Source organism: Ascaphus truei, chromosome 1, assembly GCF_040206685.1.
Source record: "Ascaphus truei isolate aAscTru1 chromosome 1, aAscTru1.hap1, whole genome shotgun sequence".
NCBI classification, from domain to species: domain Eukaryota; kingdom Metazoa; phylum Chordata; class Amphibia; order Anura; family Ascaphidae; genus Ascaphus; species Ascaphus truei.
The window spans coordinates 352,481,056-352,497,058 of NC_134483.1; the positions used below are offsets into that span (position 1 = coordinate 352,481,056).

At 40.1% G+C, this 16,003-nt stretch overlaps 1 protein-coding gene and 1 long non-coding RNA gene across 2 annotated transcripts in view; one reads left to right on the top strand and one right to left on the bottom strand.

The window, feature by feature from the left end:
• Positions 1 to 16,003, bottom strand: part of DAPP1 (dual adaptor of phosphotyrosine and 3-phosphoinositides 1) — a 200,450-nt gene that overhangs the window by 127,822 nt on the left and 56,625 nt on the right. The gene's annotated exons all lie outside the window — the stretch shown is intronic.
• Positions 5,754 to 12,817, top strand: LOC142499620 (uncharacterized). The gene is made up of 2 exons (XR_012802702.1): positions 5,754 to 6,461; positions 10,410 to 12,817. It is a non-coding gene; the product is annotated as an uncharacterized LOC142499620 (long non-coding RNA).

Sequence of the window (16,003 nt, forward strand, 5' to 3'; positions counted from 1 at the left end):
TCGTATTATGAAGACCTTATACAGTACCTAAGACGCAGAATTTGTTGTTTGAAATTATGTTTCATGTACAATACCTGATTGATACAATTTACATTAAAACAGAATTGTGTGTTTTTTTAGTTATAGCTGCTATTGCTATTAGTTAAAATCCAATATTAAAGTAATATTATGCATGATAGCCACACTTTGAAAATAATACATTTATGAAACTATATAATGAAACATCAATGCTGCATCATATATACATTTTTGTTTTGTTACACAGTAACTTCATTCTGCGCTAAAACTATTAGGAGCCTTTTTAGTGTTCATTCCAAGTTTAAACTTGGTGGACCATTTTGAAGCACTTTCTCCTTTTTTTGCCGCGCTGAAATATTCTTTTTTTTTTAGTACATATCATTTACACCTGTACGCCAAGCAATCCAATTCTGAGCGCTAAAAACAGATGTATTTATTTTTTTGGCACAGATGGAGAAATTGGCTCCTAGCACATACAGTAAGTGCACATAAGCGCAATTGAAATTTAGTACTTGTAGAATTGTGCCAATCTTTCTCTAACAAAGCCATTGGCACACATTAGTGCGTAAGCCCCCAAATGTGCCGATGTGTGTTTTTCAATTGCTTTAATAAAATAAAGTTTAATATTGGTTGGAGTTGGAGTTTAGTACTTGCTATTGTAACGCTAGGTTTACCAATTTTCATACATTGCTGGTTTTGTCCTGACCCTGAATTAGAAAGTCGATTTGAAACTGGAGTACTCTTCAGGGTGATGATATGCTGAATTATTAGCAATCACTTTATATTCTTTCAGTTGTCACTAAGTATAGGATTCAAAAAGCAGTTGTTGACCTTACTCTCTATTATTGTAACTATCAGCAGCTCCCTCACCCCCACCACCTGTTCTCAACTCACACTATTTTATTCACTAATAGGAAACAAACATAGAAAGGGAATTTCTATCAAAGTCTCCCGGCTGTAAATAAGGGGGTACAATCTACAGTATACTGCACTAAATTTATCAAAGAGAAAAATCCCATTGGTTTCAATAGGAAACATTTGTCTTGTTACATTTGCTGCAATTCCCCACCCCTCCCCCTAGTTTGTCAGCCAGTAGACTTTGATAAATTACACCCTACAAAAGCTATGCAAGAGGCCACTAGAAGTGCTTTCTAATGTATCAGTCCATAACAGCTAGTACAGATCCCATGTGACAAATGATCTATCCACGTTTCTTGCTACTAATGATATCAATCATGCAGCAAAGGCACCTGCGCTTGTTATCACGGTTGTCGTTGTCATTATGCAATGACATCACCACGTTAGGCTCCAGTGCAGAAGAGGCCTGTATGTAGAATTTGTTAGTAAGATATGATGGTGTTTTACGACATTATATGTTTGTAAATTTTAACCTTGACAAGGGCCCACCTAAATACTGTACGGTGCTGGTGGTTTTGTACATTTATTTCTGAAATGAATTGAGTGTGTCTGTGTTGTTTGTTATTTTGGTATATTTAGTTATTTAGGGGATTTATATTACACAATTACACTTTCATTCATTTTTATGGGGGTGGGGGTTGTTGTGTCCAACATGCTTCTATTACCCATACAGTCCCATAGTACTGTGCGGCCATCACGGTCACCTTCAATTGTAAATCACAAACTCTACCTCAGCAGTCCCGTAACATAAAAGGGCGGAAATTACGCGTTTTCATATTATATATATATATATATATATATATATATATATTTGTGCCATCGTCAAAATACTATTGTAAACTTTTACACTGCACTGCAGGGTATTATGAGGGTACAGAGTAACCTCCCAGTTTACTCCTAAGTATTAAAAGTTATGATGAACTACCCTGATAGAGACAAAGAAAACATCCAATGAGGAAAATTAGCAGTGCAGGAATGGGCCAAGGCACAAAAAGGTTAAAACAATTAATTAAGTGGCATACGGACAAAACAAATGGGCAAAATAATCTCTAACGCGTTTCGTGCTGGTGCACTTTGGCAAAGAGTATTACACCACCAAGCTGTGAGTACCCCATTTACTTCATCAATTTTATCTGCAACACCCACCTCACTGTCGGGCAGGGGGTCGCCAGTCTGTTTATTGAGAGGGGACTTTACAGCCTGTCTACAACTGTCAGGTTTGCTCATTCTCTCATAGGACTTTAACCAATCAGGGGTACTCACTTTATCAATTATAGCCGCTGTTGGTGTATGTGATAATATCCTCCTGATTCATCTATCAAGAAGTGCTGAATTATCAATAGCACGGATTATGCCTCTACATTGGCTCAGTAGCACTGCCCTTTCAGGATACTCATGTTTCACCTGTCTACCCTGATAGAGAAACTTCTATAAGGATAATGAAAAAATAAAGATCAACTGACCCATGTAAACTTCAGCAGGATGAAGGAGTGGACAAGCAGATTTTGCAAATAAAGATGGGGTTATTGTGCCATTGCGAAATGACATTTTGTCAGCAGCATGTAACCATGTTCAAGGTAGTGCTTTGGTATAATACAAAACAATGCACATATATGTATATATATAAAATAAAGTACCTTACCCCCTCACTCTCTGTGTCACGTGTTACAGCTGAGGCCCTGGAGTCGCCTATGGGAGGAATTATTTTGTGGAAAGAAACCATCAGGCCCAGAACCACAGAGCTCTATCATTTACTTAAAGATGCATTACTTTACGTTAATGCATCGCTGAGTGCTAACAGCTATCTTGAAAGCTTAACCACACAGGGGTATTTTTAGCCTTAACTGCACTTACAATAAAGGACGTTAGTGCGAATGATATGCAAAAGAGGTGTGCCCTGTAACATGCATATCCGCCGAGCTCTGTTATAGATAACGCGGGGATTTAACGTTACGAGCTAAAGCTAAAGGTGGCGTTACTCCCATCCAGACCCTGAAATAGCTCTAACAGGGTCGGGACTAAGTGTAAGACCACAGCTAGGTATGATGTAGCTATCATAGTGTTATTTACTGAGGTTTTTTTCTCATCTGTCTTTTTTTTTTTTTAAACTTTAATTAAACACCTTTTCAGTGTCTGGATGGGAGTAATGCCACCTTTGGGTAAGACAGACTTAACGCCATGTTATTTTAAGCTAACGTAAGGCATTGCTAACTTACTGTAACATTGTGTTAAGCCTACAGTATGCTAATGCGACATCTAACGGACGTTGTTTCTGCATATAATTAGCTTTGCGGATTAATCTCAGGGAACATAGCGTCTATTACGGAATGTAACAGCACATTTTGAGCACTGTGTTAAGGGAGTTCTGTGGATTTGTGCCGATATTTTCTTGCTGTGGAAGATTTGATACATTGAGTGTCTACTCCAAGGGTGTGTAAACTGGGGGGCAGTGGCAGGAGAAGAGGATGGAGGACCGCCAGAGTGGTGCAAGGTGGCAGAGGAGTTGGACGGTGGGAGAAAAGCAGGGCGGGAGAGGAGGATGTCCGGGGAGAAGTGTGCCCCAGAGGTTCAGCCCTGAAGTCTTCACTGACATCCGGTGTCTGCCGCTGCTACAGCATTCTCCTCTACCATCCTGTTTCAAGTTCGCTCCCGCTCTGCCACTGCTCTGCTCTTCTCCCGCAGTCCTCTTCCACCGAAGCCAGGTAGGCATTGTTGAGGGGGTGAGAGGAGGAGGGGAGGGGTAAAATGAGGACAAGAGGGGTGAGATTTGGAGATATAGGAGATGAGAGGGTGAGAGGAAGGGGGGTGAGAGGATGAGGAGGGGGGTGAGAGGATGAGGAGGGGGTGTGAGAGAGAATTAAGAAGGGGTGAGAGAAAGAGGATAAGGAGCTTCAGTTGTCTGGCTTCAGTTTCTTTCATGACGTCACATTTAAAAAAAAAGGGGCACAGGGTTTCACTGCCAATCAGATGGCGTGTGAACCATTTCCCGACCAAAAGTGATGTCACAGGCCATATTTAAGTTCATGACGTCTCATTTAAGCTCAAGAAGCCGACGGGTCAACAGCATAGATTTAACATGGGGTTATTGGATTAACAGATGAAGATAAAGACAGAAGATAAAGAAAAGCAAGAAATAATCACAGATGAAGAAAGAAGAAGACGATGGAAGATTAAAGAAAGAAGAATTTTGTTATCTGTCCTGGATCTTCGCAGTGGATGGTGTTGGATTGTGTTTCGTGACGTCACGGTACGAGAGTTCAGCGATTCCCTGGGATTCGGAGGGCCAACGCTTCTAAAGGTAAGATAAATATTGAATGTTTGTACTTTTATTTTTACAGGTTTTTTGATTGGATTTTTCTTTTTTTATGTTTTTCATTGCCCATTGACTGCTAATGTATTAATCTGTGCCTGTTTAGGGTACAGATGAATACAGTGGGAGCCAATTCTTTTTTTGGCAAATGTATTTCTTCTAGTGACTATTTCTTTTTATTGTTTAGATTAAATTGATTTGAATTGTGATGGCTTTTTTTTTTTTACAGATTGGTTAGTGATTTTATTTAATGATGTATTTTGGTGGCTACAGGTTTCAATTAATATGTTGGTGAAACGAAGAAAAAGGCAGAGCACTACATCTTCATTTCTCCATTATGCAGAGAACACGCTTCCCAAAGTAATGAAAAATGTATTGAATCAGGGATACAGACACAGACATGTAGGCCTCTAAACAGCACCTACGTGTTTCAGGCTAAAAAAGCCTTTATCAAGGTAGCTAGAGGACACTTACCAGACTGTTTAAATACTGAGGTTTGGCGCTGAGCAGTCCCCTCAAATTCCTGGTTCGTTAGATGACGCGTGGTCTATGACATCAGCGTGCAAACATCGGTATTCAAAACAATGAAAATTTATTTACAAATGTTATTAACAAAATGAACAAACTGGTAGTGTCCTATAAGCAGTGATTTTAAACAACAGACAAGACATTTAAACACTGAGTAAGATAATAGAGCACTTATACTTTTTAAAAAAAAGGAAAAATCTTACACATGATTCCTTAGAAAGAATAAAAACAAATCAACTGAAAAAACGGTATCTGTATGTTTGAAAAGGCCATTTTTTAATGTGAAGCCTATTTTTATGTAGCAGATAACCTGGAAACTGCACAATTAACTGAAAACTAGATATGAATTATTAAGTAGCAGTTCCATTAATCTGGTTACCGTCTTTACGTATCACAGGAACTTGGAATTCATTCCACGAAGAGACGGTCTGTGCGACAAGCGAGGTGGGCTCTCTTCTTCACAAGATTTCAGTTCCACATCTCATACCGCCCCGGCTCCAAGAATGGGAAAGCTGACGCCTTGTCACGGTTATTGCCTAATCCTTGTTCAGATAAAGAGCAAGAAGAAACTATTCTTCCAAAGAAACATTTTCTGGGCGTTACGTTTTCCGCCAATCTCCTCACACGAATTAAGGTAGCCTACTCAAACTACTCTTTTCTTAATAAACCTCCACCGGAAGCTGAACTATTTCTATGTGACGGCCTGTGGAACTATAAGGACCATCTGTTCATCCCTGAAGAGGTAAGGTTAGATGTGCTCCAATTAATGCACCTGACCTGCTGGTCACCCTGGTGTTCTCAAGACACAGGAATTGTTGTCCCACTCTTTTTGGTGGCCCAAATTAGCACAAGATGTTAATAATAATAATAGCATGTTTTTGTATAGCGCTGCTAGTTTTACGTAGCACTTTACAGAGACATTTTGCAGACTCAGTCCCTGCCCCGTGGAGCTTACAATCTATGTTTTTGGTGCCTGTAAATGTGCATATAAGGGGGGACTCCATTTTGATTGCTGGATAACCATTTTTCTATAACTATTCTGTACTAACGTTTAAGTCTCAGGAACTAATCACATGCCATATGCAATTGTGCTGTGCAGGCAGGTCTGAGAAATGTGACTTGACCTGTCACCTAATTATCTTTAGATGAACTATGTTTGTTCAGACTTATTCAGACTTATTTTTGCCCTGTGGAAAACAGGAACTTGTCTTCAGCCGTACCGGGCATAAGTTACACAACAATGCATTTCACAATATACTGCCATTTCCTTAGCGGCCTCCTAAATCGGTATTGAGCCCCTTTCTCAGACCATAAATTGTCTAACTGTCATTTTGCTGATATAGACAGACTGGGAAGTAAAAGGGGAAGTATGTTCTCATATCTGTGCTATTTTCTATGCTCAAGTTTGCTATATAAACCGGCTGTAGACCTTCAATAAATGAGAGAACAGTTTTCTGACAAAGCTTCCTTGGTGGTTGTCTGACTCAATTACTGTCTTCTCCCGAGCTCGTCCGCCATTTTGTTTTCCCAGATCATCAGCGCTATAAGAGTGGGTTAAATCCTCCGGAGGTTTGAAGTCATCTCGAGTCGGGCAGACGGTGTATTTTCACGCTAAGACGTTGGAGAATACAAAAGGGCACTATTTATTTTCATGGTGTCGGAAGTTGGGAAAGAAGCCACATTCGGGGTAAGCATACAAGATATATATTTTATCTGTATATTATCCGTCTGTGTCTCCTTGCCCAAAGAGCCCATAAGGTTTTAAGGTTTAGAAGTTTTTTAGAGTTACCGCTGCACCGGATGATTCAAGGTTAAGGAAAAACCATAGAGACACTTGAGTAAAGGACTCAAAGTGAAGTCAGGATTACATGAATCCTTGACAGAAGTATATACACAGGGTTATAGTCCCTGTTGAGAGATAGGAACAAGCGATATAGTTGGGTATCTGCTTGAAAAACTCTTACAGTGTCTGTGGGAAAAGTGTATTTTTTTTTTAAGGGGGGAGGAGGATTGTACGGGATTTTTAAGGGATTTTTTTCTTTTTTCTGTATTATTGTGCATGGGCATGTCGTTATATATATAAAATAAGATATATAAGACATATAAAGTGCTAAGTATATATAAGTGCATAAGTATATAAGTGCTGAGTCTATCTGTGCGTAAACATATACAAGATAAGTATATCAGTGCGTAGGATATATAAGTGCTGAGTATATAAGTGCTAAGTATATAAGTGCTAAGTATATAAGTGCATGATATTACGCTGTGTTGCCCATATCTTTTTACAGTGCAAAACGAGCTTGATTTTGGTTATTTTAATCAAGTGTGTATTGTATTGTCTAAATGATGGGAAGGTAGTTTTGCCGCATTTCATATGATAATGATAAAAGGATTATGTTTGGGTGGAGATCCTGAATGGCTATGGTTTCAGCCTGATCCCGAGTGGGACATGCATTATATGGCACTATGTGGCCGCATTTGGGTAAAAGTTGCACCTCACATTGATGAGGCAAGACGAAACAAAGCCCCAAAATGTGATGAGCCAATTTGGCCACCACCGCCCGATAATCTCACTACAATGTATTCCCAAGCCCCTAATGCACCCCCACAGGAGTTTCTACCTCCTGATGTGTTACCCCCACCGCCACCGCCTTGTGTGATGTTACAAGTACCCCCATATAGTCCTATCACACCTGTGCCACTATTTTCCAAGTTTTGATCCTAACATGTTGGCAGCGTTATCACACTATGCTGCAAGTCATCACCCCAAACCTCCTGCATCCGTACGCAGGGAGGAGAGTAATGGCATTTGCCCACAGCCCTCTCTACCCACCTATGTGGAGTTGAGAGACGATGCAGAATCAGAGGTGGCACACCTATCTGAATCTGAGCATCATAAGTCGTCCTGTAAAGAAAGCCCAAACAGAAAGCTTCCCAATGCCGTAAGCTCCACAAAATTTTCATCTCTCGTTTCACCCCCTGTCTCCAGGGAGAGTGAATGGGAAGACGATACTTCAGATTCGTCTCATTCCGATATACCATCACCCCGTAACCAATTGCCTTTAAGAAAACTTAAAGAAACCACTGCTTCAGCAGGTTCTGTGACGTCTAAGTCATCTGCAGGAGCCAGCAATCATAGAGTTAAGGATTTTTGTGCTTCTGTAAGGGAACTAGCTGAGGAATTTAAAGAGGTATTGACTGATTCATGTGCTGTAACATTAACTCCCGCACATAGTAATGCCAAACCTGTCCTAGTTACACCGCAATCATCTGTTTTCATACCTAAAAATACTACTAGGAACGATTTTATTCGCACTGCTAAAAAAAAATACGCGAATATGAATCATTGTTAGCTGACACACAGGATTGTGCTGAGGCAGAGGTTGATTTGAGCATTGTTAAAACTGATAAGGAATATGCTGCAGCCTGTGTCAAAATTGCATCTTTTAAGTGCTGTCAACTGAATTTTTTTTATATATATATAACTCTCAAAATGCATATTTGCCCCCTGCCCCTATGGCATCGGGACAATTACCATTTCCATAGGTAGCCCCAATTTACCCCAGTGTCCCTGTTCTAAAAAAAAAAAAAAACCCTGATCCCTTAACCTTTCCTAGGTCACAGGCTCTGAGGCAGTCTCCGATAAAGAAGTTCTTATGGCTTCATGGGGAACCCGAAGCAATAGGCTCCCTAGACCACTCCCTATTGATATGCCTGCCAGGCAGATCGGTACGGATGGGGAAGAGACGGACTCTAGGCAGGAATTAACCCCTGTCAGGGACCGTTCATGGGACAGGGAAAAGTCACAGGATGAATCAGAATCAGACACTGACACTGTGGCACAGGCATATGCAGGTCTGTCAAACAACGCTAAAAAAAAAAAAAAAAAATGTGTTATAACTCCAAACTGCTGTATTTATATTTAACATAACGTAAGAAGAAAAAAAAAAAAAAAGAGCAGAGAAGCTAAGAAAGCAAGGGAAAAGAAAGGACAGGAAGTGCTATGATTGTAAAGAGACAAGATATTTTTCCAGTAATTGCAAACCAGCCCCTAAGAAGGGAACCAGAGAATTTTTTTTAGTAGAATATTCTTGTCTAAATTCAGACGGGTCTTTCCCGCCGGTATTGAGAATCTCAAGTATTGTAAATCTTAGTGGAAAATATGTTTTGTGTGTAAATTCAAGGTAGGAAAATTAGTTTTTCCCCAGAATGTTTTATTAAATTTTATAAATATGGTAAAAAGGTTGATTGAGTAATCCCTGTGTGCTTGTATAATCTGAGTGAATCCTAACTATGTGAAAGTTTTATGTGCATTGAATAATATGAATGTCGGTTTATTGTATATATACAATTATTATCTAGGTACTTGCAAGTGTTTCTGAAATAAGAACATAATTAATTGCTCATGTTAAGTTTAAATTTTAAAGGTGAGAAACACCCCCACTAAAACGCAAACTAATCAATAATGGGAAAGGGAGAGTTTGACTGGTTATAGAGAAAAGGACAAAAAATGGGCAAATGTCAGAAAAAAAGGAAAAAAAAAATTATAATTCAGCCCGGTCACTGGTATATTTTGAGGATTTATTCGTTCTGGCCAGACGATGATTTCTTAAAACCAGAAAGACATCCTTTTCCAACTTCTCTATTTCCATGACAAGAGAGAGAGAGGGAGAGAGAGAATCAGAATAGCAGCCCAGATAGCCCCCCTTCTCCAGTTGTAAAAAATGTGCGGAGATACATTTGAGACACGAAAATTAACCGAAGCTCTGTAGCTACAAATTAGGTTTAACTGTTTTATTAATATAGTTTGCGAGCAGGATCAAACAGTTTTGCATTGCCTTGTCTTGGTAATTTTTGTTGTATTATTTTTGTTTCTTTTGTGTGTCACATTTTATTCTCTTATCAGGCCGTGTGAGGAGCTGCATTTTTAGATGTCCCAAATTATATTGTAATGTAATTAACAGTTTTTTTTTCTTATCTATTTTGTTCCAAGGTTTTGGCAGGATGCCCAGAAAGCTATTTCAAGCTTGTTCCAATCCGAGAAAAAAAAAAAAAGTTTTTAAATCTGTGTCTATAATTTCTTATATTACAGGATGTTTCTGTCAGAAGACAATAGTTGCTTATATTTATATTCAGTAGTGTTTTCAGTGTTTTTAATGCAAATTTTATACCCAAAGGATTCAAGTTAGTTTAACTACAGATCAAACAACAATAGTTAGTTATGTTTTGAATGCTGTTATCCTTTCTGTAATATTGTTCATATATAAAATTATGTGAACAAAGGAGGGGTATTATTGCTGTTTATCATATAGCTGTCTATGCCCAGAAGTTAGATGGGTTAGTGCCCGGGATGAACGAAATCTGAAATTATTATTATTATTTTTAAGAATAATGCTGAGTGCCTTTTAAGGTTGGCAGTGTGCTCGGCACTTTTCAAAGAAATTATATTACAAGTAATTAGTTTGGAGTTCTATACAGAATTATTTTAGCCATTTTTTTTTTCTTTTGGTTTGGCAATAGCTGAGGCACCAATTTGAATGAATTTATATTGTAGCAAGGTCAAGACCACAGTGACTGTGTAGTAAAACAATTAGTAAGTATTGTATGCAACTGATATATTTTTGAGTCTCTCTAGGCACATGTCAAAGTTGAAAGTGCACCTACGAGAGATGGGTTAATGGTCAAGCATTTCCTACGCAAGAACGTTCTTCATCCCAGATGAAAAGGCGCTACTACTACTATTAAAAGTACTACTCATCACCACTACAGCAAATAAAGTGGCAGAGGTCTCTTTTTGGATCCACGTTACGCATATGAAACTTATCCCAGCACCACCCACAGTTGCTTCAATCTACACCGTATCCAAAGTGGAAAAGCCTAGAGACACAGCCAAAATTCCAGGCCTCAACATATGAACTTTGAACTTTTTAATAATCTTTTTTCTTTACAGGTTTTGTTATTTTAATTATAAATGTATAGTCTATTAGGTTTTTGTAAATAGTGTGCACACAAAGACGATAGGGTAGGAACAGGTATATTTTGTTTAGTAATTGTTATTTTATTTTTATTGATTTGTGTATAGCATATATGCACACCTTTTGTCACACAATGGAATCCTAGTAAACAAAGCCCATATTTTATGTATAATATAATCCAATATACTATCTATATTCAATAGGTTGCACCCCAGGAAAAATGAGTGTTATATTTAACCCCTTGAGAAAAAGACAATATGATATAAGACATTTGTAGAACCATCTATAAGAAATTGGTTACGAAGGGTGTAGAAATAAGAGTTTGCCCTAGGGAAGATAGAACATTACCCTGCAACTAGAATAGTTTATGTTATTTGGGGAAAATAGTCCAGTGTTTAAAGGTAGAGATGACGGATGGGATTTGTTGGGACTTGGTGGTTGGATTAGTTCTCTGGAAGCGAAGCTATTGGATGCTTTTGTGTGTGTGTCTGTCCTACTCATCACTCTCTATGTATGTGTCATATGCAGTAAACTTTGATCAAGAAGTGCGTTGCACCCCCACCGACGCTATGCCTCTTTCCGGTGATGTCAGCAGTCCCCCAGAAGAAGAGACCGAGAAGAAATCAACTGTGCCGATATAATGGCCGAAAAAGAATGACAAGGCACAATTGGACAATCTCCTGGTCCAGCAGGACTATGCAATGGTTAACTGTTCTTTAAATAGACTGTCTCTAAAGAATAAGAGGGGACTAAGAAGATTGGATATGAGGCTATGAGGAAAGTGGGAGGTCACCCAGAGGCGTGTGTCAGCCACAAGGAAAGGATCATAAGTCAGCCATTTTTTACCATAGCAGCCATTTTGCTGTTTTGCCATTCTGAATAAATGCAGTATGAAAGATGCGTGCAAGATGGATATTTGTGCAATCGCTCCCGGTAGAAATTAGCCCCCACCAATTTTCACAAATTTTAGCCGCCATAATGTGCTAGTAGTTACAGAAGAGCAGTGTGAATAGTAATTTAGAAATTGGTAATAGGTTTTGTAGTAATAGTCAACTTGGTAAACAGAAAAGATATCATACCAGCCACACCGATATATATCTCTCTACAAACAAGAACTCCTGTGGCCATATATATATATATATATTTTTATTTTCTTCGGACCCCCAAAACCTGCACCACTATTTCAGTACGACAAAGTATATCAACAATATCAAAAACAATATAGTAGTTGTTAGGTTATGGACCCACGACAAAATGAGGGAAAGAGAATTGTTATGGGACTGATATTTATCGTTTGCATATTTGTAGTATTAGTTGTTATTATTTCATGTTACAAATTTATGTGTTTATCTTTATGTAAAATGATTATGCCTTTTGGTAAGTCAGTTGATCACACAAATGCATCACTGAACGTTAATACCCCCATTCACAATTTCCCAAATATGATACATAACTCTGGACCTACTGCCACTAGAGTCCAGATACCTTTGATGGATTATGATAACATTCAAATCCAATACGAGACCCCCATATCCTAGAGGTTAATTGTCATTTTGTGATGACAAAAGGGGGGATTGTAAATGTGCATATAAGGGGGGACTCCATTTTGATTGCTGGATAACCATTTTTCTATAACTATTCTGTACTAACGTTTAAGTCTCAGGAACTAATCACATGCCATATGCAATTGTGCTGTGCAGGCAGGTCTGAGAAATGTGACCTGACCTGTCACCTAATTATCTTTAGATGAACTATGTTTGTTCAGACTTATTCAGACTTATTTTTGCCCTGTGGAAAACAGGAACTTGTCTTCAGCCGTACCGGGCATAAGTTACACAACAATGCATTTCACAATATACTGCCATTTCCTTAGCGGCCTCCTAAATCGGTATTGAGCCCCTTTCTCAGACCATAAATTGTCTAACTGTCATTTTGCTGATATAGACAGACTGGGAAGTAAAAGGGGAAGTATGTTCTCATATCTGTGCTATTTTCTATGCTCAAGTTTGCTATATAAACCGGCTGTAGACCTTCAATAAATGAGAGAACAGTTTTCTGACAAAGCTTCCTTGGTGGTTGTCTGACTCAATTACTGTCTTCTCCCGAGCTCGTCCGCCATTTTGTTTTCCCAGATCATCAGCGCTATAAGAGTGGGTTAAATCCTCCGGAGGTTTGAAGTCATCTCGAGTCGGGCAGACGGTGTATTTTCACGCTAAGACGTTGGAGAATACAAAAGGGCACTATTTATTTTCAGTGCCTGAGGCACAGGGAGATAAAGTGACTTGCCCAAAGTCACAAGGAGCTGACATCGTGAATTGAACCAGGTTCCTCTGCTTCAAACTCAGTGCCAGTCAGTGTCTTCACTCACTGAGCCACTCCTCTCTAAAATGTTAAAGACTATGTCCTCTCCTGAGACCTGTGCTAGGTCCAAGACTCCTCGAGCATCGCCTGTGGGTTTGCTACAGCCTCTTCTGTTTCCTACTCGTCCTTGGGGGTCCATATCAATGGACTTCATTGCTGCACAGAATCTCCCTTCAGCAGACCAGACAGCCAAGTCGATCATGAAAGAGATATTCCGGCTTCACAGGGCTCCAGATGAGATCATATCTGATAGAGGGTGCAATTGACTTCAACATTTTGGAGGACTTTCTGCTCCTCTCTAGGAATTCATTTAAATTTATCGTCTAGCTATCATCCACAATCCAATAGCCAGACCGAAAGGACCAATCAGACATTGGAACAATACTTACAATGTTTTGTTTGCCATCTCCACGATGACTGGATTGATTTTCTACCACTAGCTGAGTTTTCATACAACAAGTCACATCATTCATCGATACAGAAGAGTCCCTTCTTCTCAAATTTTGGATTTCATCCAACTTTTATTCCTCTTTTCCATCTTCGGGCCCCATTCCGGCAGTTACAGAGAAACTTGAGATTCTGTGAGACGTCCAGGAGACCCTCAAAGAGACACTTTGTGAGGTTCAAGTAAGGTACAAAAGAGCAGCAGACCAACATCGCAGACCCTCCTCAAAATTTAACGTTGGGGATAAGGTCTGGCTTTCTATGAGAAATCTAAGATTAAAGGTTTCAACCATTAAATTGGGACAAAAATACATCGGTCCATTTCGCATATCAGCACTAATAAATCCAGTGTCCTTTAGATTAGAGCTTCCAGAGGCCATTAAAATACACCCTGTTTTTCATACTTCCCTGCTGAATCCATTCCGTGAGAATCCGTTTCCTGTCTGGAAACTTCTTCCTCCTGACCCTGTCTTTGTGGATAACGAAGAGGAAATCATTGTGGAGAGAATTTTGGACTCTAGGTTACACCGAAGGAGACTACAATACCTGGTCCACTACGGGGGCTATTGCCCATAGGAGAGGTCCTGGGAACTCAAAGAGTTCGTAGTTACTCCACGACTTGTCGGAGCCTTCCACCGGAGATATCCAGACAAGCTTTGAAGGATCGTCCGGAGAACGCTCTTGGTAGGGCGGAGTAATGTTATGTTCTAGCCTGCAGTACTCTTGCTTATCCACTGGGACTGCTGCTATTCTGCTAGCTCTCTCAAAGAACATTCCAGACCCTAAAACCTGACACCCTGTCTGTCAGTGCCTGTTTATACTGGTTCCTCCAGCTCTTGCAAGGTTCCAGTGTTTGCTGCTGCTGGTGCTATTGTCCTGTTCCTGTCACCTCGTTGCTGACATCTGCTTGTGACCCCGACTACGCTATCTGCCGCCTGCCTCTGTTGTGACCCCGACCACGGTCCCTGCTGTTCCTGCCACTGGGATCCTCTCCAGCCAAAGATCAACCCTTGACACCCCCAGATACAATAATCACTACCCACAACCCCAGATACAATAATCACTACCCACAACCCCAGATACAATAATCACTACCCACCCCCCAGATACAATAATCACTACCCACCCCCCAGTAACAATAATCACTACCCACACCCCCAGATACAATAATCACTACCCACACCCCCAGATACAATATTCACTACCCACACCCCCAGATACAATAATCACTACCCACACCCCCAGATACAATAATCACTACCCACACCCCAGATACAATAATCACTACCCACACCCCCAGATACAATATTCACTACCCACACCCCCAATAACAATAATCACTACCTACACCACCAGATACAATAATCACTACCCACACCCCAGATACAATAATCACTACCCACACCCCCAGATATAATAATCACTACCCACACCCCCAGATACAATAATCACTACCCAAATCCCCCAGATACAATAATCCCTACCCACACCCCCAGATACAAAAATCACTACCCACACCCCCAGATACAAAAATCACTACCCACACCCCAGATACAATAATCACTACCCACCCCCCAGATACAATAATCACTACCTATCCCCCAGATACAATAATCCCTACCAACACCCCCAGACCCAATAATCACTACCCACACCCCCAGATACAAAAATCACTACCCATCCCCCAGATACAATAATCCCTACCAACACCCCCAGACACAATAATCACTACCCCCCCAGATACAAAAATCCCTACCCACAACAACAGATACAATAATCACTACTAACTGCCCCAGATACAATTATCACTATTCACTGCCCCAGACACAATTATAACTACCCAACCCCCCCAGATACAATAATCACTACCCACATCCCCAGATACAATAATCACTACCCACACCCCCAGATACAATAATCACTACCCACACCCCCAGATACAATAATCACTACCCACGCCCCCAGATACAATAATCACTACCCACACCCCCAGATACAATAATCACTACCCACGCCCCCAGATACAATAATCGCTACCCACACCCCCAGATACAATAATCACTACCCACACCCCCAGATACAACAATCATTACCCACACCCCCAGATACAATAATCACTACCCACACCCCCAGATACAACAATCACTACCCACACCCCCAGATACAATAATCACTACCCACACCCCCAGATACAATAATCACTACCCACACCCCCAGATACAATAATCACCTCCTTTAGCATTCTTCTGGCTCCCTCTACTGCTTTCACATACAGAAGTCACCCAGGAGGAATTCAATTGTTTGTGTTTTGTGGTATCTTTTTAATAGATAATAAACACACAGATGTGTGTGAGGTGTTAGGACCTGCTAACGGTCATGCCTTGAAAGTGGCAGCAGGCTTAAGACGCTTTGGTCAAAGGGTTAAACTAAATTACCTTTTATCAAGAGA